The sequence below is a fragment of the Zootoca vivipara genome, chromosome 1 (genome assembly GCF_965207765.1).
Source record: "Zootoca vivipara chromosome 1, rZooViv2.hap1.1, whole genome shotgun sequence".
Lineage (NCBI taxonomy): Eukaryota > Metazoa > Chordata > Lepidosauria > Squamata > Lacertidae > Zootoca > Zootoca vivipara.
In genome coordinates this window covers 64,584,562-64,610,295 of record NC_142582.1, presented here as the reverse complement: position 1 = coordinate 64,610,295, position 25,734 = coordinate 64,584,562, and the positions used below count along the sequence as shown (strand labels likewise).

The 25,734-nt window shown below is 41.3% G+C and overlaps 1 protein-coding gene across 32 annotated transcripts in view; it reads right to left on the bottom strand.

Annotated features, from left to right (window-relative positions):
- SOX6 (SRY-box transcription factor 6) overlaps positions 1-25,734 on the bottom strand; it is a 399,510-nt gene that overhangs the window by 274,343 nt on the left and 99,433 nt on the right. For 4 of the 32 annotated variants that reach the window (XM_035120043.3, XM_035119924.3, XM_035119915.3 and 1 more), the window contains exon 1: positions 5,481-5,567. The exons of 26 other annotated variants lie outside the window; for them this stretch is intronic. The gene's annotated coding sequence lies outside the window, so the exon portion shown is untranslated. Of the gene's footprint in view, positions 1-5,480; positions 5,568-5,814; positions 5,955-25,734 lie in introns of those variants that run through there. 2 more of the 32 variants (XM_035120034.3, XM_088653515.1) reach the window with 1 other exon arrangement.

Sequence of the window (25,734 nt, the reverse complement as noted above, 5' to 3'; positions counted from 1 at the left end):
ACCTGATGGTCAGGGGCCCCTTTACCTTTACCTTTAATCTAATCTTTGACTATAAGAAGAAACAAATGCCACAAAACCAAATACATTTCCGTGTGGCAAAAGAAGACAACATATATCAATCTTGACTCCATTTAACAGGAATTTTCATTACTTGTTTTTCTTTAAAGTAATATTCATACAATAGTTTATAGATTCATGCTGGAGTTTGTTTATTTCTAGAAAGAGCTCATTATTTATAACAGGAATCTTCCAATTCTGGGTCACTATCCCAGTGGGCTACCTGGTAGGAACCCAGGCACCGTGTCTGTTCGAGATAAATAGGTTAACTAGTCACTGAACACAGAGGCCGGTTTATCAGTTTGGTTTCATTTTTATACATTTCTAATAAGCATACTTCTTTATCAGAACTGTGGTTCATTTACACTAAAATGTTTATGGTTTTGTGTTAAGATGTGTTTTTGGAATAATATGCCTGATTCTTTTCATTTCCCTTTCCCTAGGAGATGAAGGTTGTAATTGGCCCATTAACCTTGTGCTAATAAAGTGAAATTTATAGTGGATGTTAAATGGATTACTGATTCTTGCAACCAAACTAGCCTAGATTTATTAGTGCAGGATCAAATGATGTATGAGAGAGAGAGAGAAATGCTTAAAAGCCCAATAGTTATATGGAAGTTCTAGTTAGTGATGTATTATATTAACATTTCACAAACAACTTATAATATGCCTGCTGAATCAGGGTTGATAAAAATTGGGTTTTTAATTAAAAACATTGTTTTTATTTAAAAAGCTTTTTAATTAAAAAAAATCAGTTGCACTAATTGTTTTTTTTAAATAAAAAATAACCTGGTTTAAAATATTATTTAAAATGTAATGCTGAAATGAGATGTCAGTGTAAGGCGGAAGCCTCCAAAGGCAGCCCCTAGAGCAGGGATCACCAAACCTTTTGAGCCAATGGCTTGAAATTGTGAGGAAGTGTCTTAGGTTCCGGTCACAAAATGGCTACCATGGGGTGTGCCATAGCACAATACTACTGCTACAGCTAGCAGGAAGAAAAGGCCGGACCTCAAAATGATACATCAGCCTCCCATTCAATGGGAGGAAAGGCATCAGCCACCGCCATTCTTTGCAGCTTCTATTCAGAAAGGGAGTGAGGGAAGGAAGACATGTGTCCAGGTTAAATGTAATTAAATTAAATGTAAAAGGACTTCTCCCTCAAAAAAGAAAGGAAACCCCCACAATCATACAGCTCTCAAGCATTCAGAGGCAAGCTTGCCCGGCTTGCCACAATTCAATTTAAGGCCAGGTGGAGGTGTCATTACCGTGTTTCTCATATTATAAGACACGTCTTATATTTATTTTTTCCTCAAAAAAACACACTATGGCTTATTTTCAAGGGATGTCTTATTTTTTTCCTCCTCCTCCTGCCGCGGCCGGCATTGCTGCTGCGCCTATCACTATGTCTTATTTTCGGGGTATGGCTTATATTCCTTGAATGCTTAAAAATCCTGCTATGGCTTATTTTATGGGTATGTCTTAAAATATGAGAAACAGGGTAGGTAGCTCCTCCCATGGGACTTCGTCAGATCAGAAAATGCAGGCTGAAATGCTGCAGAAATGTTTAATGTTTCCTGGCCACTTCACAAGAATATAGTACGCTCAATGCCATGCCCACCCACTTAAATTTTAAATAAATTATATAGCACCTTGTGAACAAGGCAGAAAAAACAGAAGCCTCTTTCACAGAAAAACTTTCAGACAGTGTTATTATATACACACTTAAAACCATGCATACAATACAGAAAGGAAACCATACCTGACCAGCAGTCTTAAAATCAAAAGAACCGGTTCACATGTTCCTTCAATGTATTTCTTATATTTAAATGCATAGCTGCTTTACCACCATATTGCCCTCAAAACAGTTTACAGAGTTCATCACCAGAACCATTCTACTCCTCGTTACAGCCAATCTAATCTCAGGAGGCACCTGGTCACTCCAGCTGAGCTAACCTCCTGCCTGCTGGTTGAAGGGATTCTTGCAAGGAGTGCTGGGCTAGTTGGACCTTGATCTGACTCTGCAAGATTTCCTACATAAGACCATGTACTCATTGCTAATACAGCAATAGCCATCTTGCACATCCCTGGACTACTAAAGGACAAAGTCTGTACCCTTTTCTGTTTGGAGTGGGGAGACTGTGTTACTGCCAAGCTATTGCTAACTAAATCTTATTTCTTGGAAAGTTGCAGAATGGAATAGTAAGTATAATGATGTAGATTTCTTAAACTTTCTTAACTGGTTTTTAAGTTACTTATTTATTCATTTATAAGAACTCCCCCAGGTCCGTGGATATAGCCCCCCTTTTTTTTAGCCAGCCGTTAAAACAAAGTTATTTTGGATGGGTGATGGATGAGCTAGCTACTTTGATCTCTGTTGAGATCACACAATATTATACAACTTAGTTTTGCCTTAATTGTTAAGAAGTTTCACATATGTATGCTTCCTTTACAGAAGCAAAATGGTAAATAATGCAGCTAACATAAAACTGGTGTCACATGCTTCCTGCAACCAGTAACAGACAAAAAGCTGTGTTGATGCATTCTGGACCAGCTGCAGCTTCTAGTCAACCAAAAAGGGTAACCTTATGTACAGTGCAGTATAATACTCAAGTTAAGTAAATACTGCAGCATGCAAAACAGTGGCTAGGTCCCTCTTCACAATAAGGAGGCTTCGCTAAAACATCAGCAAATGGTCGTTAAATGCACTTTTGGTCACTGTGGAATGCCTTAACCATAGAGTTTGTGCAGTAGAAGCATGTTGCAATTCTGATTCCCTTCAATTAAATTAAAATATAAAGCAGCAAGCATGGCTTGTATGCATGGAAAAACTCATGAGTACTAAGTGATTTAGGGTCATTTTATACACTAACCACATCTGTTGAACTCTATTCAGGACAGGGGACATGGGAGGACATCTCAGTCACATGCATGCCTCCATACTGATTGCAGAATGTGCTATGTGATCGGGGGTGCATATTCCACCCATGTGGATTACGATCTGCATTTCCCCCCTTCATGATTCCTCAGCACCACCCGAGATCCAGGATTACAACGGAGCATAAGAAGCTGCTTTATACCAAGTCAGAACATTGATCCATCTGGGTCAATGCTGTCTACACTGACTGGCAACAGCTCTCCAGGGTTATGGAAAGGGACATTCCTGGTTCTACCTGCAGATGCCAGTGACTGAACATGGGACCTTCTGCATATAATACAGATTCTCTACTGCTGAGCTATACTCCCTCCCTAGGGAGAAGTGCCATATGGTGAAGTGTCACTGTGAATTGTGATTCACAAGGATTCAGCCAACAGCATCGGATTTCTGCAGTTGTGATATCACTCCTTTAATTTACCACAGCCATACAATTCTTTGGTTATATCCAATAGCTGCAAATATATTCAATAGCTGCAATTTTTAAACTCATACATTACTTCCCAAACCTGTGGATGACATAAGCCATTTTAGAAGAGGCCTACCCCTCCTCCTCCCCTCGCAAGGGAATGCCACTTCTAAGATTTTGCCTGCTCCAATATAAGAAGCTGCCCTTTACCAAGTCAGACCATTGGTCCACCTAACCCAGTACTGTCTACACTGACTAGCAGTGGCTTGCCAGGGTTTCAGACAGGTAGTATTCCCAGCTCTACCTGGAGACACCAGGGACTGAACCCGGGTGTTTTAGGTGCATTTTGCGACAGGGAATTTCATTAGCGCAAGCAGTTTCTGAGCTCTGGGCGCAATACTGTGCCTTAGATTTCGGATTAAAACTGTAGAGTGGAAGGAAAGGAGGGACTTTTTCTGCCTCCCCACTTCCAGCTACTCTGAAGACTAGAGAAGAGACCCTCTTAAGAATATTAGGGGGGTGGGCAGGGGAAGAACTAGGCCATGTGAAAAATGAACATAATATTTTAGCTGCAGTTCATTCCTTTTCAGCTTTGTATTCTTAATTATAAAAATGCATGCCTATACATTCCCCTGTTGTGCCCATAACCTGGGTTTAAGGTGCCATTTAGCTCCTAGCTTTCATATCTCAGTTTCTAACACTGCTTCTGCACGCTAAACAGATGCACTACCATTGAGCTATGGCCTTACAATAAACACATGCCACCCAAAATCAAAGGAACAATCCTTTCCCCCACACCCTGCTTCAGAATTATAATTTTATTGTTACAGAATTCTATGTAGATACAATGAATTAATCAGCAGTTCTTTCACAGAGTGACAACCTTAATATAAAATAATAGTACAGTGTGTTTCAGACACATTAGCAGAGGCTACAGTGTTACATTTCCCTGTTCATTATGTGAAAACCCACTTGCAGGAGAGGTGAAGGTGGGGAATCACCGGGTGCACGTCTCTGTAATGCTGAAATGGTGAGGCACGAATATCATTCCTATGAGTGCCTCCACCTCAGTTCAAGTACCTCCTGCTCAGGTGTTCCTATGGTGGTAGAAATGCATGTGTGCTGGATTTCTGCCTGCTTCTCTGCATATATCTTCAGTATGCAAAGAGGAAATCTTCAACATCAGACATGACCCTAATATAGCCCAGAGATAATACACTGACTGCTGCATACAAAGATCCTCATGCCAAAAGAGTGTTCTGGTGGAACAAGCTGGATTAACTGAAAAGGGCCTTGCACTCGTGCTGTTCCCTGAGGATCAGGCTTGTTTGCTTAAAAGGGATATCAATTTGTTTGTGTCTAATGACTGACTGGAAGAGTGCACAAAATGCAGCCGCCGATAACTGGAAGATGGGACATCTGACAATCATTCTGTGAAGATGTCCTTCTTCAGAAAGGCTGGCTAATAATTATTCTTTTCAAACAAGATAAAGCTGTGGTTTGCTGAGGTTTCCTCCTTAATATACGTGTCATTGCTGTCTCTTTGTGTCTGTCCTGTTGCTTTTCCTCTCCTTCTACTTAACTCTGGGACATAAAAATGAATTTTATCAAGAGAGGTTAGTAGATATCACGATGAGCACCATCTCCATGACACCCTTATTTTCACAATTGGTGGCTGTCTTAATGTGGAAACTCTTATATTCAAAATCTTATTATTATATTACTCCTGCTTTTCAGTTCTCCAGAGCTTTTGCACTGGAAGAGAAATTATGTAATTTTTCAAGTTGTCACTATGAAGGATTATTATGTTTAACACCGCATTAAAGCTTGTTTTAGTTTTTCTAATCTACCTTTATTCTTAACCGCAACCCAACCCAGGCTTTCAAAGGTAGCTTACAAACTAGCAATATAAAGCAAAGTTATTGCCAAATCTGCCCTTAAATGTATTTTTTTACATAGAGGAGAAGGTGGATTATGCTATGCTTAACATTATATCTGGGGTTTTTTTTGAAAAAATAGTTTAAAATTAGATGTTCCCTTAAGGAAAATGTTTAATCTCTGTAATAAGATGTCTGTTCTTACCTGACTCTGCCATTCCACACCGACAGGCTGAACAGTATTATCAGCTCTTTGGGTACTAATTCTTGCTTACTGGATGGATATTTTTCTCTTGCTGGATTAATAATCAACTTTCTAGATCAGTTCATTTGCAATTCTCTTCTGGTTAACCCTTTGTATTACTTTGCATTTAATCCTGAACTGAATGTGCACTTTCTCACCCATGCGTTAAAAAAAGTAAAAGAACAAAACCAAAACAAACTAGGTTATTAAGGGATGTGGTTTAAGAACGTTAAAATTAAAGGCCCCTAAACCAAGTCTTGAGTAAATAATAGTAAATAATATAGAAAGTACTTACACATTAAACCAGTGTTCCAAGTTCAAGCAACTATTGGCATCTACTCACATGAGCAGTCAATCACCTCGTGGGAAAACCACCAGTTTTTGCCCCATGAGCCAGAGTAGTGAGAATTAGTAATACTCTCCAAGAGCAGAGTAAGTGTGACTGACTTCACCATATGACTAGTTAGCTGCAAAATTATCAGTTATCAGTTTATGCAAGACTGTCCATCTGTGTTGTCAGACAGAGAGAGTGACAGTAAATGTGGCTAGGAGCAAGAAGATAACAGGCAGGCATCCTGAATCGCTTTTTTACAGTTCAAGTGAGGCCAGGATTATTGAAAGGGGAAAACCTAGAAATTATTAAGGTTTCCCCCCTTCTCCCCCACCTAACTATAGTAATGAATGGCCAGTACTAAAAAAGTAATTTATCGGATAATTACAACAGATCATGGAGAATTTGTATTATGAGAAAGAAAGAAAACTAGAAAATAGGAAGGAGTAATGTTTGTTGACTGACAGTGTCATAGGAAAGAAGCTTGAAATCTTGGTATTTTAGTGGAAGGGGGTGGTGGATTTTGCTTTGGTTGGAATAAAATGAAAGGAAATAAAACTAGGATAGCTAAGGTGTTGTGTTAAAGAAAAGAGAATAAAGGAAAATAACAACCTTTCTATCTTGCCTATTCTTTTTTTTAAAGTGATGTGTTAGGTTTAGGGAGCCCTGGGCAAAATCCAAGAGATTGCAGGCTTTTCACTTTAACAAAAATGATTTCCCTGCGAAAAGCACGCTAGAGCTGTTTTATTAAACAGCCCTGAAGTACCTTTACGTTCCCCACAGACAAAAGGCAGAACCTCTTCAAGATCAGGCCTAGCACAAAGAGGCTTGACCTCATCTTTGCACAGAATAAGTAGCAAATGTAATATTTTTACATGGGAGTAAAGCGCTTTGTAGCAGCAGCTCTTAAAAGCATTTATAGTAAACTTTCCATAAGATGTGCTGCAGATAATGAAATGCCGTAAAGTGTGAAGCAAATTTCCTTCATATTTATAGTGAATATTATTCTTTGTGTGTTTGAAGGAAAAGCTTTTTAAAAAGCCAATAATGTGAGAAAGCACAGCAGCTAAATTTATTGTTAAGCATCACATCACTGATACTCCTGGGGGTTTTTCTTCATGGGAAGAAAGCTTAAATAACATTTTCTAACACATTGGAGTACTTCCCAGAGATGTGATGGCCTACAGAGGTGGTGCCGTAGAAAAGCACACAGGGAATGGCAAGTTAGTAAACAAGCTTTTTTATTTATTTTCCAGATGGTAGACACAAATAAATCCAACTCTGTTTAATAAAATTGAACTATAGTTATCTTTTGTTCTCTGCAAGGTACATTATCTCTCTTTCCTGTTTCACCTGACTAATCTGGAGGTATTTGTTCCATCACCTGACTTAGTGGTTGGCTAGAAATAATAAGACAAAACAATCTGCTATTGTTACATGAGACAACCACCTTTCATGTCCTTGAGCTCACCATGACCTTTCACCCTGCCTATCCCTCAATGGTCTCTTCTAACAATTAAAACTACACTCAGGCTGAATTCCAGATTGTCATATAAAGAGCCCTGTCCTTTCAAAACAAAACCAATTTTTACACCAAGGTGGGGGAGAAACACAAGTCCATTGTTCCCTCACAGATGGAAGTTAGAGTTACTAAGGCAACAGCTCTAATCCTCCTTTTAACCACCTTTTTCACATCATTGGACTATCAAGTATGCTACCTTTTAACTCATAAGCTCAAAAGCTGGTAGTCTAACTCACTGCTCTAATTAGCTACGATTTTCACAGTACAGACAACATGATGAGCTAATCGAAATTTGCAAAATAATGACGTACCTCCAGCAAATATTCCTCCTCCTGAGGCCCAGTCTTAGAATAACAATAATGGGACCATTATTAGAGGAGGGCATTAAAATGCTGCACTGCTGCTAAACAGAGAACTTAATTGTTCTGGTCTTGTCCATTGAATCAACAACCTATTGTTGAGAACTTGAAAAATAAAGGACTAGAGAATGGGTGCCATAATGATTGGTCTGTGCTGCCATACCAGCACTCCGGAGAATTGTTTTTCCTTTTGAAACTCTTGATGGACTAGTAGTTTTGTTTAAAAGTAATATAAAAGGCAATTGTTTGGGTAAAAAGTCCTATTTATTGAAATCCTTCGAAGCAGTTGCAGGGATTTGCCCCCCCCCCATCTTAAAAAAAAATCAGACACAGGAATACCATCTGAAGAGGTCTACATTTATGCTAAATATCACTTCTTGCCAGGCTACTGTAATGAAGGAGGACACTTCCTTAGCCTTCTCTTGGATCAATAAAATGTCAGCTTTTGTAGACCCATTATGGGGGACATCAAACCTATGTGGAATATGGAGGACACACTTTTAATGTGTTGAACACATCAGTGTTTATTTTACTCTGTGAGTTTTAATGATCTCCCCAACCTCTTCTTTTCAGCTGTTGAGGTTGCCAATCTATGCCAATAACAAAAACAGTTTTGGGCATTTGCATACTTTCTCCCACTTCACAGCTGCTCTAATATGAGACCTATTAGGGAGAGAAGAGCTCCTCCTCCCCCAACAGCTGGCCAGCCAAGCCCTCTGCAGCATGACTGGGATCTCTCCAATCTTGCTGGAGGGCATAAGGTTGGAAAGGATAAGGCATGGGTAGACAAACTAAGGCCCAGGGGCCAGATGCGGCCCAATCGCCTTCTAAATCTGGCTCGCGGACGGTCAGGGAATCAGTGTGTTTCTACATGAGTAGAATGTGTCATTTTTATTTAAAATGCATCTCTGGGTTATTTGTGGGGCATAGGAATTCATTTATTCCCCCCCCCAAAAAAATATGGTCCCCTACAAGGTCAGAGGAACAGTGGACCAGCCCGCTGCTGAAAAAGTTTGCTGACCCCTGGGATAAGGCTATCAATGGCTACCATCCACAATAGCTATGTTGTACCTCCACTTCACAGGCAGTATGCCTCAGAATGCCAGCTGTTAGGAATCACAAGTGGGGAGAGTACGGCTATGCTCAGGTTCTGCTTGTGGGCATCCTTCAGCATTTGGCTGGCCATTTTGAGAACAGCATGCTGGACTAGCTAGGCCATTAGCCCGACTCAGCAGGATTCTTCTTTGTCACTTAAATGATAGGACAAAGCTGGCCACAGATGACAGGGAAGTGGAGGCATAGCAATACAGTATACTGAAATGTAAGTCACAGTTGTACGGAAAGGGATCCTGACACCCAGGTGAAATGTTTGATCACTGTTGAGCATATTTATTTAGACACACAAACACTTCCTAGATGGTATTCAACCCTAGTCCTAATGAGAGTGGACCCACTGAAGTTAATGCACACAACTAACTTAGGTTCATTACTTTCAATGGGTTAACTCTTGAGTAGGACTAGATTTGGATACCATCTACTCCTGTATCATTATACAATCATACCTCGGTTTAAGTCCACTGCAGTTTGAGTACTTTCGGTTTGAGTACTCCGCGGACCCGGAAGTGTTTACTTCCAGGTTCCATGGCACGCGCGTGCACAGAAGCGATCTGCACGGCATGCGCAGAAGCGCTCTATCGGCGCTTCGTGCACGCGCGCTATCGCCACTCCGTTTAAGTACTTTTTGGGGAGTGAACGGCTCCCTGGAACCAATTGTGTACTTAAACCGAGGTACCACTGTAGTCTGCAAAAATGTACAGTGGAAGAAGGTGCCTAGGGCTACCTGTAGAAGTTAAGTGCCTGAAGTTTATATGAAATATAATTTTGAAATCTTCAGAAGTTTAGTGAAGCAGAAACATGGACATTTGTGAAGTACATAAAAAGGCAAAATAAATAATGTTAGAGGAGGCAACACAAACACAGAAGGGTTAAATGTGAGAGCTAGCTGAATGTGAAAGGAGAGGGTGTATGAAAAGATGGGCGAGTGATTTAAGGGATTTAAGGAGAATGAAGGTAGTATTTTTAATGGAACAGAAATATTTTGTAAAGGAACAGAAAAAAACCAATGTTTGCAGCTGAATGACTCTTCCTGCTTTTTAAAAATATAGCCATATATTCACATACAGTACTGTATCTAACAAATATTCAAAGAGGTTGACTGGGAATAATGGGAATTGCAGTCCATAGGCCCTCTCATAAAAGGTTTGGGGTTTTTGTACTTAATTTGCTCTTCTATACATACATGTCTCTGTTTTTATCAGAGTACTGCATATTGTGCACATTTTTTAAAGTCAGGTACTTTTCTTTTGTAAATTGAAAAAGAAAATATACACTATCAGGAAGTATTAAATTGTAAACAAGACATCTTGATTTATGCAAGCCTTGCTTTGCTTCATCTATCTTCATCTTGTTAGGCTAAATTAATTAATCTCAGCACTGTACACTTTCTCTTTTCATTACATCAAATATTATGGCCTGGATACGGGAGGAAGCTCTCACCAGAGGGATTTAAAAACACTACCTCAAGGAAGAGTTTCTACAAATGCATAGCTCAAGCAATATTAACCAGATTAAATGCATTAATTGTATAGAAAGTTTATTAAAGGCAGTATTCCTTGGCTTTAAAATAATTGCATTCCTACATTCCAAAAAATATTTCAGAATCTTAAAGTATATCAAAGTAGTTTTTGTTTGTAAAAAATCAAATATTTGAACATTCATTTAAAAATAGGCTAAATAAATTGACACCACAAGTCTGTATATTCTTTAAGCAAATCATCTTTTTTTTACAGTACATCAAATTATGAGAACACAAATAGTTTCAAATTATTTAGGCAGGTCACATACACTCTAGGAGATGAGTGTGTGTCGTTAACACACTTTCCCTGTTAATTTATTGATGTAATGAAAGGAATAACCAGATTCTCAGGAAACCTACTTGTCTTGATACAGCAAGAAGGGGCACCATGTTAAACTGTTCTGCAAGTTTTCCTCTCTTAACCTGCAACAGTAGAGCTTCTGGAGCTATGTAAGTGGACAAAACTGTAAAGCCTTTTTTAATCTTACCCTGATCAACCAAGCCTCTCTTCCTCCAATCACAGTTTTGTGTGTGATATCTTTCTCCTAGTGTTTCTTATTTAATTAAAACAGACACTGACAGAAGGACATGGATTAGGGCTGTAATGATGCATTTACTTAGATTAATCGGAGTCTCCTTTTGGAGTAATGACTTAAACAAAGAACAAAAGGAAATTGTTATGAAACAGCCTTTTATCCCAAGCAAAGGTCATATTATGAGGTTTTTAATTTTGTTGGCCTCTGTTACACTGGGCCTCGCTACTGGAACATGAGAAGTGCCCTTTTTTTCTCTTGCAAAGCCCGTTATTATAATATAGCCATTATAGCTGCAAATTAAAATGTCTGATTTTAAAACAGGTTGCTTAGCTTTCAGAACCCTCTAATTAGCATGTTGTGCATTGTTGTGAAGGAAAGAAGACTAAAACACTAATGACCCACTGCCAGGTGACTGCACTACTGCACAAAGTAATAAAGACCTTTTTATAGGAACACAATGAATTATCCAAGATGTGGTCTTCTTCTCTGCACCACTTTGTTCATAAAGAATTCATTGCATTTGGTCACATAAGCGAGTTCGGGAAATATTTCTAGGGAAATAATTTCATACGGGAACTACAAAGAAGACCAGAACCATGTTACGTTGTTAGGGGAGAGCAAGGCAAGCCAATGCAACAGAAGTCAAAAGCAGAATGAAGAAAGAGCACATAATCCTAAATATGGCGACTCAGATGGAAGTCCCACTTATTTCAATAAGGCTTACTCTTCTCAGCTAAGTGGATATAGGATTGCAGCCCAAAGAGTGCTTTTGGAGAGTTGCATTTCCTGTTGCTGCCACTGTGTGCATAGGTGGGTAACAGTTTCCCACCTAGAAAACACTGAAACAATTATAATCTGTATAAGAAAGATGATTTTAGGGAGTCACGAAGATCCTGATTGTTTATTACAAACACCTAACCTACATTGTAGCTGTTCTAATGTAAAGTGAACCACTCCACTTTAATAAAAACAGAGAATTTGATTCTGGATCTCCCACATCACATGTGATTTGATATGTTGGAAGTCCCTTAAAGACCTATTTCAGATGCACATATGATAGAATCATAGAGTTGGAAGAGACCACAAGGGCCATCCAGTCCAACCCCCTGCCAAGCAGGAAACACCATCAAAACATTCTTGACATATGCCTGTCAAGCCTCTGCTTAAAGACCTCCAAAGAAGGAGACTCCACCACACTCCTTGGTAATTGACCCGCATACAGGGCCGGTGCGTCCATAAAGGCAGACTAGGCAGCTGCCTAGAGCGCCAGAATTGAGGGGCGCTGCCTGGAGGCTGACTCTTGCAGCCAATCAAAAGCATCGGGCGCCTCTGGGCGCCGCCCCTTCTCCGAGATGCAACAGGAAGACATGCCCAGCAATGCACCCACATGTGACGGAGCCCGGCTGGCCCCTGCCCGGTCACGAAAGAGGGCCACGATCTGCCTGCTCCTCCTCGGTGCCCCCCGTCAGCCACATGGCCAGAGCAGTAAGCAGCGCTTCTTCTTCCCCAGGCAGCCCCGGAGGCGCCTCCGAACACGCCATCGCCGCCCGGCTTGATGGCCCTCCATAGGCATGCCCTCCATAGGTGGGAGGAGCGCAAGCCAAAAGAAGAGCTCAGCGCCCACCCGCCTATGGAGGGAACACTGTGAGCTCCTCAGCGGTTGCAACTAGCGACCGGTGGCAGTGGTGGTGGCAGCGCCCGTAGCTGAAGCCTTCAGCTATGGGCGCGGCTGCCGTCGCCGCCGCTCACTCACTGCAGCCGCCGCTGAGGAGCTCACAGCATGCCCTCCATAGGCGGGAGGAACGCGAGCCAAAAGAAGAGCTCACCGCCCTCCTGCTTATGGAGGGGGCGCTGTGAGCTCCTCAGCGGCTGCAGTGAGCGAGCGACGGTGTCAACAGCAGCAGTGCCCATAGCTGAAGGCTTCAGCTACGGGTGGTGCCGCCGCTCGTTCGCTGCAGCCGCCGCTGAGGAGCTCACAGCGTTCCCTCCATAGGCGGGAGGGTGCTGAGCTCTTCTTTTGGCTTGCGTTCCTCCCGCCAGTGGAGGGGACGCAGGGGCGTCAGCAATGCGTCATGACGCATGTGCCGGGGGCGCCAAAAGGTGTTTTGCCTAGGGCGCAAAAAGCCCTAGCATCGGCCCTGCCTGCATAACGGCAAATAATTACAATTACAACAACTAAAGGCTTGACATATCTTGCTTTGCATGTCATGCATCTATCTCATATATTGGTTTCACCTTTTAAGTTGCGTTACTGAAATAAATGCAGTTTTTGACCATATTCTAATTTTCCAAGTTTCACCTGTAGGGGAATGAACAAAAACTCATCAGCCACTATCAAGACGTAACTCTGCTCTAATTGTGTTGTAGAACAGAGGCTAGGAGCCTGCAACAGAATTATGAAGAACCAACATACCCATGCCACCTGGTGAGTACTAGGGCAGATTCACATATGCATGTGCTTTATTTGATGCTCTGCATGTGATGACTTGCAGTTGAATGTGTAAACAAACTATACTGGAAAGCATAGTTCTGAAGTTATACAAAAGTTCCATCTGTGTTATCTGCAACAACTCATTCACACTTGCAAGTCATCTCTTAATGGTGCTGTTATCAAGTGAATAAGCATGCATGAGTAAAAAACCAACCTATAAACTTCAGAAGGGAAACATGAAAACAGAGCACAAGCTAGCAACCTAAAGCCACGGATCAAGTATCAAGGATTTCATGAGAAACCAAATCTAAAACATGGCGATACCGAGCCCAAATCATCAAAACATCTACCCATAAACCTTTCACTGAATTTAGCGTTAGATCGGCAGCTAAAGGAATTACAAGAATGGGTCGTAGGACACTGTGTAATGTGAGTGAATGCATTGTGTGCGTAATTCAATATCCACTAGCCTAAGCTAGCATTCAGAAGGCACATTTTGACTTAATAAATGTCAAATGTTGAAACACACACCACAGTCATTTTAGTAAATAAGTAGAAAAATGTGGGCCAATCCCCCACATGCAACATGAGCATTGGCTTTAAAGTAAGAATTGTTTAGATAGTAAATTAACTGTGTTGCTTAACCTTCACTGGATAAAAAGCTCTTCCAGGCAATATCTATATCCATTCATTCAGCATTAGAACAATGAGCTCCTGCCTGAGCATAGTACTTAGTGTCCTGTGGTTTCTATCGAATATCCATATATTACATCAGTGTACATAGCACAGTAGCAGTAATTTAAGAGTTCAGCATAGCAGCCTGGCAGGATCAGGCTGGTATAACAGTGGTTAGTGGCATGGTACCACACAAACAGTAGCAAAGCAGTCATGCAGAGCTAGGGGGTCATGCTGGCATGGAACAGAAATAGATACCAAATTGGGTTTGTTATAAGACTGGACTGTACAACTGCAGCCCTCAGACTTGTGTTCTTTTATATAAGTCAGCCCTTGATGCAATTCAACCAAGTAGCAACTGATTTACCTAGTGATTATATACATTTGTTATGACCTTTGTTATGACCATTGGCCATGCTGGCTAAGGCTGAAGGGAAGGGAAGTCCAACAGTAGCTGGGGACCCCCACATTGACTATTCCTGGTTATAGGTTTTATATAAAAACAAACAAATGTGACATTTGCTCAACCTTGCCTATGAGAATAATGGTCATTAAATGTAGCTCTGAATTTGGTAAAATAACAAACCAAGTATGCACAGTGAAATATAGCAATAAAAATTATCACAAAAGGACACCTGAAAGAGCAGCAGGCAGATTTTTAAAAGATTCTTCTAGAGAGACATCATTCAAAGAGACAAGAAGACAGTTTTAAGGGAAAAGAAGCTCTCCAAATATGGTTGTGGTTAAAGAACATGCTCTTTAAACTGACAGCTAGAATCAACTGCACCTCAGGGGTGAAACACTTCTTGCCCACTGAAGCTCTTATTCTCTGCTTTACCTTCAGGCAAAAACAAAACAAAACAAAAAAAACCCAGCAGGATTAGGCCAGTTAAAAAGCATGATCATATGGAAGAAATCCATACTGCTAAGCAGTGCCTTTGTCATTTATACCCAGTAAGTGATTGCACAAATTTGTTGCAAATAGTTTGCATAGTTCAGTATATGTTTTTTATGCAGATGGGAGAATGTTCAATTTTAGCTAAATCTTCTTCATGACGATTAGATTTCTATCAAATGGGGCTGGACTTCCCAGATACAACTGCTAGGCAATGCTGGAGTGCAAAGTGCTTTCTCAGCCTCCTCCTTGTTCTGTACAACAAAAAGGAGTTCCTATTCATGTCTGTACAATGGTTTTGGCTCACCCCACACACAACTGTACAGGACCTGAATGTGCCAATAGCTGACACACACAGAAGCACTGGGCACATCCATTGCTTGAATGAAAGAAGAAAGTCACAGTAAACGAGCTCAAGAAAGTGAGCATATTAAATACCTGTACATTCTGTCAAATATGGTTCCCTCCAGATATTTTGTGGGCTTCATATCCACCCCACCCCACCCCAGCCAGCATAGCCAATTTTCATGGGTGATGGGAGCTGAAGTCCAGCAACATCTGGAGAGTACCAGGGCAGAGAACACTGGTGTGTGTTAACAGACTACGCGTCTTAACATGAACTGCTTTGTCATGCTTAGCAGGTTTAGTTTTGGGAGCTTTATCATCAGATGAAATGCAACACAGAAGCACCTCCAACTAATAAAGGAAGTTGAACATAACGTTTCTTTCATGCTGGCAGCCAAGATGCATTGTCAGCCCTCACTTAGTGAAATGTTTGTGTTGCGAAGCAGCTCAAACAAATGCTTTTTTCATGTTCATTTAAGATGGCCACCCACTCATGTTTATCAAAAGCGCAACACACACATTTCATAACAGAACACAAGTACTTTGGACAAACTACCAAGGAAGAAAAGTGGAGCTATTTATTTCACCATCAAAGAGACAAACCCGATAATATGCAAGATTGCATTTAATGTACCTCGTGGGGGGGGGGCAGCATCACAGAGGCATTGTGACCAATGTGTCTGAAAAAGGGTGTTTAAGCAACAAAAGCAGTTCCATTATCAATGGAAGGCCATGGACCTCTTCTGCATCCCTCCTGCTGCAAACTACAGCTTTAGCAGGACTTTTTTGGTTGCGACCATAGTGGGGTGTCAGCTAACCCCCACCCATGTACCACAGTCCTGATCACCCCACAGATATTATTTAAAAGGAGGAGGGGAACCTAGACACATTCCATGCAATCACACATTTAATGTAGCATCTAGTTCAGCCCTAATTTATTTTGCCAAATAACCAAAACTGGTTGAACTGAATTCTGGTGCCAATACTCCCACTACTCCGTTTTTCTTCCTAGTCACAGAACATGAGCAACCATACAACGCAACGGCATTATGAAATCTTTGGGAAGAAAATGGCCATTCAGATTGTACAATCATGCTACCATACTCTCGTCTCCCCATCATATCCTTTAGAATTTTTGTATGAAATATGATGAACTCACAGGTATCATTATCAAATTTATGGTATAAGTTCACTGCATTGCATGATATGTCTCATAGTTGTTTGCCCTGCAGTAGGAAAAATTTGCATAGAGTTTAAATGTATGTGAGGTCTATACAAACTATAGTTAAAACACTATTACACAGTTATATGTTTTTCTGTATGAAACAGTAAAAAAAAAATCCATATTTTTTTCTTTTTCTTTAGGGCAACATTTTATTACAATTAAATGAAAGGCTCAGCACCACTACTTCTTTGAAAAGAACTATGCCAAATAATAATAATAATAAAATAAAAGAGTTTTAGGACATTTAACAGAAAAAGATAAAAGATGCTTATTTCCATAAGGTTATATCAAAATCAAATATGCTTTTTTGATCTTTAAAATGGGAATGGTTTCTCTTTCGTAATTCTTCCAGCTGTATACACTTTTGGACAAGTACTTTGACAGAGAGAGAAAATTGAAGAGCTTAAAAACAAAACAGTTGCCTTTAGTCTTGCCATTTTAAATTTATTTATTTATCTATCTATTTATAAAAAGGAATTCCACTCTCCTCTAGCATTCACCAGTGACCATCACTGCAGATCCATACCCCTGGCTCAGAATCAGAACATTCTACTCATGTAAAAACATACTGATTCCCAGACCATCCACAGGCTGGATTTAGAACGCGATAGGGCCGGATCTGGCCCCCGGGCCTTAGTTTGCGTACCATGGTATAGACAATATTGAGCCAGTTGCACCAATGGTCTGATTCCGTATAAGGCAGCTTCCCATGGTTCCCTAGGATTCACTACATAGTCAAATGCAAGCTCCAATTTTAATTTTTAAACCTTCAGCTCATAAATAACAGTTTATTGTAATATCACATACATACCATAGTTGTTTGTATCAGAGAAAGCCGTAAGCAAAAGGGACAAGTTAGTCCAAGGACAAAATGTCTTTCAGGCTCTATAGCACTTAGCAGGTTAGTGGGCCTCCAAGGCCTAACAGATTTAACCAAGACTTTTCACACAATCAGGTAAAGAACGCTCAGCCAGCCAGTAGATGTCCCATTCAGATAACAAAGAGAATATTTTAGTGACAATGTGAGAAAATAACAGTAAAAATGGTTTAAAAACCCACTCAACCATGTTGCCTCTTTTTTTGCGCTCAAGAACCTTCCCTGTAAGTTTCATCATGACATTCACTGTGGTCTTCCTGCAGCAAATGTGAAGACAGATGTACATTTTTGTCAGTGCTTCTGGTAAGACAAACCTAGATATCTGTTTGAAAGGATAAATAAATAAAAACCAATGCAAAGACTAATATGTATTAATACACCAGGATGAATGCTTTTTGTTGTGCAGTTCATGTAGAACTACAGAGCAGGTTCTCTGAACTTATCAGTTTTAAAATTTAAGTATTTCATGCATTCAGATTTATTGCATTAGGAATCTGAAAGAAACCACAAATGAGAGATGGTTATTAGTATTCTGGCTAGTCTTTAATGAGTGGGCTCCATTCCACACCACTGAAAGGGGTGAAAGTTCTCCACTGTGAGCAAATCTGGTTTTATACTTTGTTAGGTCACTTCAGTTCCTTGGAGTGGCCTTTCTTAGAAGTCCATTACCTTAGGTTAAATATGTTCAGCTGAGCGAACCATAATAATGCATAGCTGCCAAGTATCCCGTATCCGCCGGGAAAACCCCTTTTTTCTTACCGTTTCCCGGCGGTCTCCCGTTTAGCGGAAATTCCTGGTATTTTCCCTTAAATCGGGATACTTGGCAGCTATGACTGTGGAGGAGAATGCAATTGTTACCCGGCCATTTTTCTGGTGCCACTTGCCCTTCTATGGGCACCAGAAAATGGCGCCGGCGGCGCCGGAAGTCGCTTCCGCGCATGACCGGAAGTTGCGTGACGTGACTTCCGGTGGCACTTTGCCCTTCTATGGGCATCAGAAAATGGCGGCGCCAGCGCCGGAAGTCGCTTTACGTGCTTCCGGTCATGTGCAGAAGCGACTTCCGGCGCTGGCGCCGCCATTTTCTGGTGCCCATAGAAGGGCGAAGCAGCCACCAGAAGTTGCGTCACGCAACTTCCGGTCATGCGCGCGCTGCCGATCCCGGGTATTTACGACCCGGACTTGGCAGGTATGTAATAATAATGACACAATAACCCTAGAAGATTGTCTAAAGAAATGAATTTGGGGTGTGGTTTTCAATTTGTTAAAGGAAGCCATGACTCTACTGCTCAGTTTCCTCCCTCTCTTTTTTCTCCGGTGCCAAAGAATTCTTTTTTCATTTATCTTCAGCTGCATTTTCATTTTCATTGAAAACTATGAATGAAATAGTTTCCAAAGATGACAAACATTGAAGTACAGTATAGTCACTGTATGAGTTTGTCAAACTCTGTGCATAAACTGTCCAACCCTTTTACCATCCATATGCAACAAATGTGTTATTAAAACATCTTGAAAACAAGCTGGCAATTACTACCACGCTTGTGCATATATCTCTAGCTCTCTAGTAGAATACAGATTTCAAACTCTGAGTAATTCTTCTTGGAATTACCAACTTACTGTTTCTGTTTGGATTTCAAAAAACAACATCCACCACTATCATCCTTCTTCCTCATGTGTTATCCTAGAGATACTGCTATAACTGAATCAAAATAAGTACATGCTAAATTACAATTTCAACATTCATCTGAGTTTATAACTTCTATTACTACATTCAAGAACCGTGCAATATGCAAATCCAGAATAAAACTAGTTTAGATAAATTAAACTAAATGTAAACTGGGATATACCTCGTATATGCTTGACAAAGTTGTTCAGGGGAGATGGGTCAGATTGCAAGCTCCTCAGGGCAGACACCTATCTTCTTTTTCTAATGCTACCCGATAAAATACCAAGTATGACACTATATAATAATATAGGACAGTAATCAGGCTGTTGGCTGCACACAAGATCCAAATGATTGAGACAAGCCACAGTTCACATGGCTTCCCCTCAGGGCCGGTGCGTCCATAAAGGCAGACTAGGCAGCTGCCTAGAGCACCAGAATTGAGGGGTGCTGCCTGGAGGCTGACTCTTGCAGCCAATCAGAAGCAGCGGGCGCCTCTGGGCGGCGCCCCTTCTCCAAGACGCAGCAGGAAGACATGCCCGGCAACGCGCCCACATGTGACGGAGCCCGGCCGGCCCCCGCCCAGTCACGAAAGAGGGCCACGATCTGCCTGCTCCTCCTCGGTGCCCCCCGTCAGCCACGCGGCAAGAGCAGCAAACAGCGTTTCTTCTTCCCCAGGCAGCCCCGGAGGCGCCTCCGAAGACGCCATTGCCGCCCGGCTCGATGGCCCTCCATAGGCATGCCCTCCATAGGCCAGAGGACCGCGAGCCAAAAGAAGAGCTCAGCGCCCACCCGCCTATTGAGGGAACACTGTGAGCTCCTCAGCGGCTGCAACGAGCAAGCGGTGGTGGTGGCGGCGCCCGTAGCTGAAGCCTTCAGCTAGGGGCGCTGCTGCTGTCACCGCTGCTCGCTCGCTGCAGCCGCCGCTGAGGAGCTCGCAGCATGCCCGCCATAGGCGGGAGGAGCGCGAGCCAAAAGAAGAGCTCAGCGCCCTCCCGCTTATGGCGGGGATGCTGTGAGCTCCTCAGCGGCTGCAGTGAGTGAGCGGCAGTGTCAACAGCAGCAGTGCCCATAGCTGAAGGCTTCAGCTACGGGCGGTGCCGCCGCTCGCTCACTGCAGCCGCCGCTGAGGAGCTCACAGCGTTCCCTCCATAGGCGGGAGGGCACTGAGCTCTTCTTTTGGCTTGCGCTCCTCCCGCCTATGGAGGGGATGCAGGGGCGTCAGCAATGCGTCATGACGCATGTGCCGGGGGTGCCAAAAGGTGTTTTGCCTAGGGCGCAAAAAGCCCTAGCACCGGTCCTGCTTCCCCTAACTATGCCAAGTTAGGAAAAGTCTGCTCCCTTTGTCGGTGAAGTCCCCTAACCAATCATTATTATGTGGAAAACTGGACACAGAACAGCACATACTCTCTCAGATCAAAAAACACACATGTCCACCTAGCAGAATTGGGTTGCCTACTCTGCATCTGCTTAAATATACTTAATATGTTGCAGACAGGGCAGTGGAGGGAACTACTGAGGCAGAAGTATGAATAACCGCTGCTAACTGTGCAACTTCGATTCTTGCGCTGGGTCCCAGCACTAGCACAACAACATTTATACACAAAGTAGCAACTATCAGTTGCTCCTTGTAAAGACTTATGTTTTTGTCCTGTCCTTACTCATAAGATTGGATCCTGCCTTATGTGTTTGAATTCCAAGAATCTGTTTTATTTGCTTTTGTATGCTTTTACATAGCGAGAAACTGTAGTAGTAGATGTATGATTATTTGTAGTGCAGGCTACATAGCAAACCAGGCTCCATCCAAAAGCCCTGTAGAATGAATGGTCTATGCAACTCAGAAAAGAATGGAGAGAAAACTCCACCTGTCATCATTATTACCTATTTAGCTTGTGGGAAAGATCAGGCAGGATCTTTAGGCAGGATCCAAAAAATTATTGTACATTTTCACAGTCAAATTTATTTAGTAAATATCAGTTTACATTTACAGTACCGTATAGTTAAAGCTATGGTTTTCCTAGTAGCGATGTATGGAAGTGAGAGCTGGACCATAAAGAAGGCTGATCGCCGAAGAATTGATGCTTTTGAATTATGGTGCTGGAGGAGACTCTTGAGAGTCCCATGGACTGCAAGAAGATCAAACCTATCCATTCTTAAGGAAATCAGCCCTGAGTGCTCCCTGGAAGGACAGATCGTGAAGCTGAGGCTCCAATACTTTGGCCACCTCATGAGAAGAGAAGAATCCTTGGAAAAGACCCTGATGTTGGGGAAGATTGAGGACACTAGGAGAAGGGGACGACAGAGGACAAGATGGTTGGACAGTGTTCTCGAAGCTACGAACATGAGTTTGACCAAACTGCGGGAGGCAGTGCAAGACAGGAGTGCCTGGCGTGCTATGGTCCATGGGGTCACGAAGAGTCGGACACGACTAAACGACTAAACAACAACAACAACCACTGTAAACCCACTTTCCAAAGGACGGATGTTGGGGTGGGGAAGAGTCATGGTGTGGGCATATTGCCCTTGCAGCATGGAAAGGAACAGTAATGACGTCATTGCAGCCATTCTCCCAGGGCATTCTCCCAGGGCAATGTGTGAACCCCCTTCAGTTATTTTTATTTAAGGTATCAATTTATGACATGAAGGGCACTGTCAAGCCACTAATTCCCTATGAAGAACAGAGAGGACTGTGCCATATCAATCTGAGAATTCTAGCTAGGCCCTCATGTCAGGACGGGCGAGATATAGCAGTGGTAGACTTTGCTTTCAATTTCTGCCACACAGGCCTCCTCTTGCCCATGTCTTAAAATGATTGCAGTTTGATATCCTAGGGTCCCCTATCCTTTTGTATGCACCTCTCAAACTTTAGGAGCATACTGTACATCCATTTTCAGGCACTGTTATTTCCTTACTCATTTGGCTCCCATCTTCCTTTGCTTGTGTTTTGCTCTCTGCTATGGGCTGCATCCACAGCTGCTGACCCCAGCATATGCCTACTTAATCATGGTAATTGCCTCATCCCAGGAAACTGATGCCAGGCAAGTTTACCAAGTGATGAGCTTGATACCGATCACCTCAACTAATTGTGTGAATTGGCCTCACACACCAGCAATTTGGGCTGGAGAAAATGCTGTCAATCATTTGTACATTAAAAAGATGGTACATTCAAAAAATAAGCCCCAAAATGTCAGAAAATAGCAGCATCCTCCCCCGTCAGCAGTTTAATCCTACCTGCACCCTCCCCCCTGCAAGTTCCAGCTGATTAAATTCATACTGTAGCAGACTGTCTACTTCCTGGCAGCTCCTGTGTATGTATATCTATATATATATTATCTGTTTCACTTTCTATTTTTCCCTTCAGTACATAAATAAATCTTAACCTCCCTTGAGTGACAGCAAGAAATAACAATATTTAATTAACATCTCCTCGTTTGTAACAGATCTTAACAAACTCCACCCAGTTAATAAAGCTCTGCAAAAGTATCCCTCCAATGTTTTGAAAAAAGCTTTTAAAGAAAAGCTCAGAACACTGTGTTCTTAATTCAAAAGCACATGCCGAATTAATTATGGTCTTATGCTTTGACCAAAAGTAGGATTTGTGGGATTTTCTCTTCCTTAAGTCAAAGGATTCAAAAGTAATTTATGAATGATACTGAAATAATGTTTGAATTAGTTGCTAACATGCTGTTACCTTGGAGTGCTCAAATGTGTTTTTAACAGTATAGTCCTAGGCATACTTACTCAGAAGTAAGCCCCACTGAGTTCAGCAGTACTTACCATTCTTAAGTAGATATGTTTAGGATTGTAGTCTACAACAATCTGATTGATAGACCAGACATTTTTTAAAAAAACTGACTTCAAAACAATAGAAGCTGCATTAAGTAGAAATATTTCCTATTGTCCCTACCTGTTTTTAGATTATCACTCTTGGTCACACAACCTATCCTGAAGCTTTATAACAGTGTGTATTCAAATACTGAAGAAACACTTGTTGCTAAACAAATACCATGAGGCTGATTCCCTAATAGTCACTTATTTTGACATTAGGGAGTTTTTCTTACTTCTTCATGTACAAGATTTTCTGTAGACGTTAGCAACATTTCTAAGCTAGTGAAGTAGTTTATCTTGTTCAAATATGCACTTCTCCCCTGCAGTAGAGAAAGCACACATGCAGCTGCTATTGTGCAGTTGTCCATTCAAGGTCTCTTGCATTCAAGATTACCACATACCGTAATTGAAGGCATTTGCCATTCGGGTGTTTCACCATTATGTGTGCATGATTTTCACTTTCTAGTAGGTTGATCTTAACTCGCAAATTATATCATCACTACTGTAGATGTCCTTTCCAATTACCAATGATCCAATTTCAAAATATTTGCATTGTAATGAAAGCAAATACTATCATAATTGCATCCACAATTAACACTGAAGATATTTTAATGATATCCCCCAGACAGAGGGGAGTTCTAAGTTGCCAGTGGATTCTCTGCCACTGAAACCTCTGCTAATACAATTGAATACCTTGCTAATACCACTGGGGGAAGACTGTTTACTGTTTTAGTGCAAAAATACACCTCTCAGGAAATAAAAGAAAACAGAGCACATAATGCTGAACTTAAATGTACAGCTTTTGCAAACATGCAGCTGATATTATATTCTGCGAAGAGATGCATGTTGCATGACCATGCTCTACATATGAATTTACGTTCTGATGACTGCAATGATAGTCCAGTAAAAAGTCGCCTTTTTTGAGTACACAAACCTGAAATTCTGAAATATTTTTAGAGACTATGCAAACATTAACTTTAAGAAAAATAACTGCCCCAACTCCTCCCCCCCCCCGGTACCTGCTTTAGGATGTGAGGTCTGGTGGATTGTCAAACATCTTGCGCTGCTTTTATCCACTTATTCCTTAATACATTAGAGTCTTTATCATGAAAAGGTTGTTGACCCCCCAGAAATAAATATATATATATATATATATATATATATATATATATATATATATATATATATATTGTGGAGCGGATTGTCAGTTTAACAGGAAACCTGGTTTAGTTTTCCTAATTGAAGAGTAAAAGTGATGAGAGCTTGGGTAGGGAATTCCCATCATCGTCACTGACCATTGTCATGCTGAGAGGAGCTGGAGCTTAAGAACACCTGGAAGGCCACAGAGGTTCCCCCTTCTTGGCTTTGTTGAACCACAATGCCAAGTTCTCCCCTCCCCTGGGGGTCAAACTAGTTTCAATGTGGAATTCCGCTATCTGGAGTTCTCCATATCTTCTCTCTCCCCCCCCCCAACCAAATAAACCAGCAATGGGGAGGAGTGCAATTTGGATGCAGGCTGTGACATTGGGGGAGGGGTTGCAGTGTAACCCTTTGCCACCCTGACAAGAGCTGAAGCCCATACCTAACTTTGGGAAGTGTTTTGGTAGAGAGCCAAAACACTACACACCATGAATGTGGTGGAGTGCCTTTCATTACAGGGTTTTTTTTTTAGCACTAGTTGCATGGCAACCTATCAGGAATACTGAAATGCTATATTTCCTGTATCAGTAGAGGGTGGACTAGATGAACTTTCAGGTCACTTCCAACTCTATGATTCTAATCCAAATTATGTTTCCCCCCTCCTCACAACTACTTTCTGAGAAAGAAAAAGATGTCAGAAACTCCAAACATGGAGCTGATCATGAGTCTTAGTCATGTCAAATCAGAAGTATGCACTTGCTCTAAGGCCAAATGGCAAAATACTACATTTTGTTACTTTCCTGCAGCTGAGCTGATAGGAAAAGAGATACAGAGCATAGATATGTTAAAGGGGATGTAAAGTGAGCGGTTAATGTGCACAACAACTGGCCAGTGTGCACATTTTATTTATTTATTTATATTTATTTATTTATTTAGAGAGAGATCGCTATATCAGAAACCATCAACTGACTGTTATGGAAAGATGTAGTCTTAATTGCCTGCATAAACTTGGCTGAATAGAAATGTTTAAAGGCTGAAAGAGAAGGAGTCAGCTGCAAAGCCCCCAAGGCTCTGTGCCCAGTGTAACTGGTTGCGCTCCCCTAAATCCACCTCTGCAGTTATACCCCCTCCCCCCACCAAGGAATAAGTTTGTAGTATGGGGCTGCTTCTAGAACAATCATTATCTCTTGAGGTTTGGGTAACCTGAGTGGTGTCTTCTGGTAAACAACTTAAATTTCTTGCAAGCCACTTAGACGTTTTGTTATAATTAAGTGGTATATAAATTTTGTTGATTCATCAACTAAGGCTTCTGATAATTTTTGTTAACTAATTAAATAATGTACTTAATGCAGATTAAAAGGAATCCCTCATGTCTTAGCTACAGCATCATATCCCCTAGGTACTCCGTCCATACTTTTTTTTAATGAAACCAACACACTGCATTCCTATGTTAATTGCTAAACTTGAGAGAAAGAAAGAGTAAAACACTTCAAGAATAAAAGCTAAAGAATGGTAGTAACTTTATGTAATTTCCTATTAACCTCTCACATTTAATTACCAGAATCTAAAATGTATTAGAAATACTATAGTTAGCTAAAAGTAGAAGACTGAACATGTACAGAGATTCTGTTTATATATGTGTGTTATATAAGGCATTTCAGGGGGCAGGAAATCCTAGTAGACCTTGGGTTGTCTTTTATTCTTGAGTGCACAAAACAGAAGAATTGTTATTTATCTTAGAATATTTGAGAAGGTG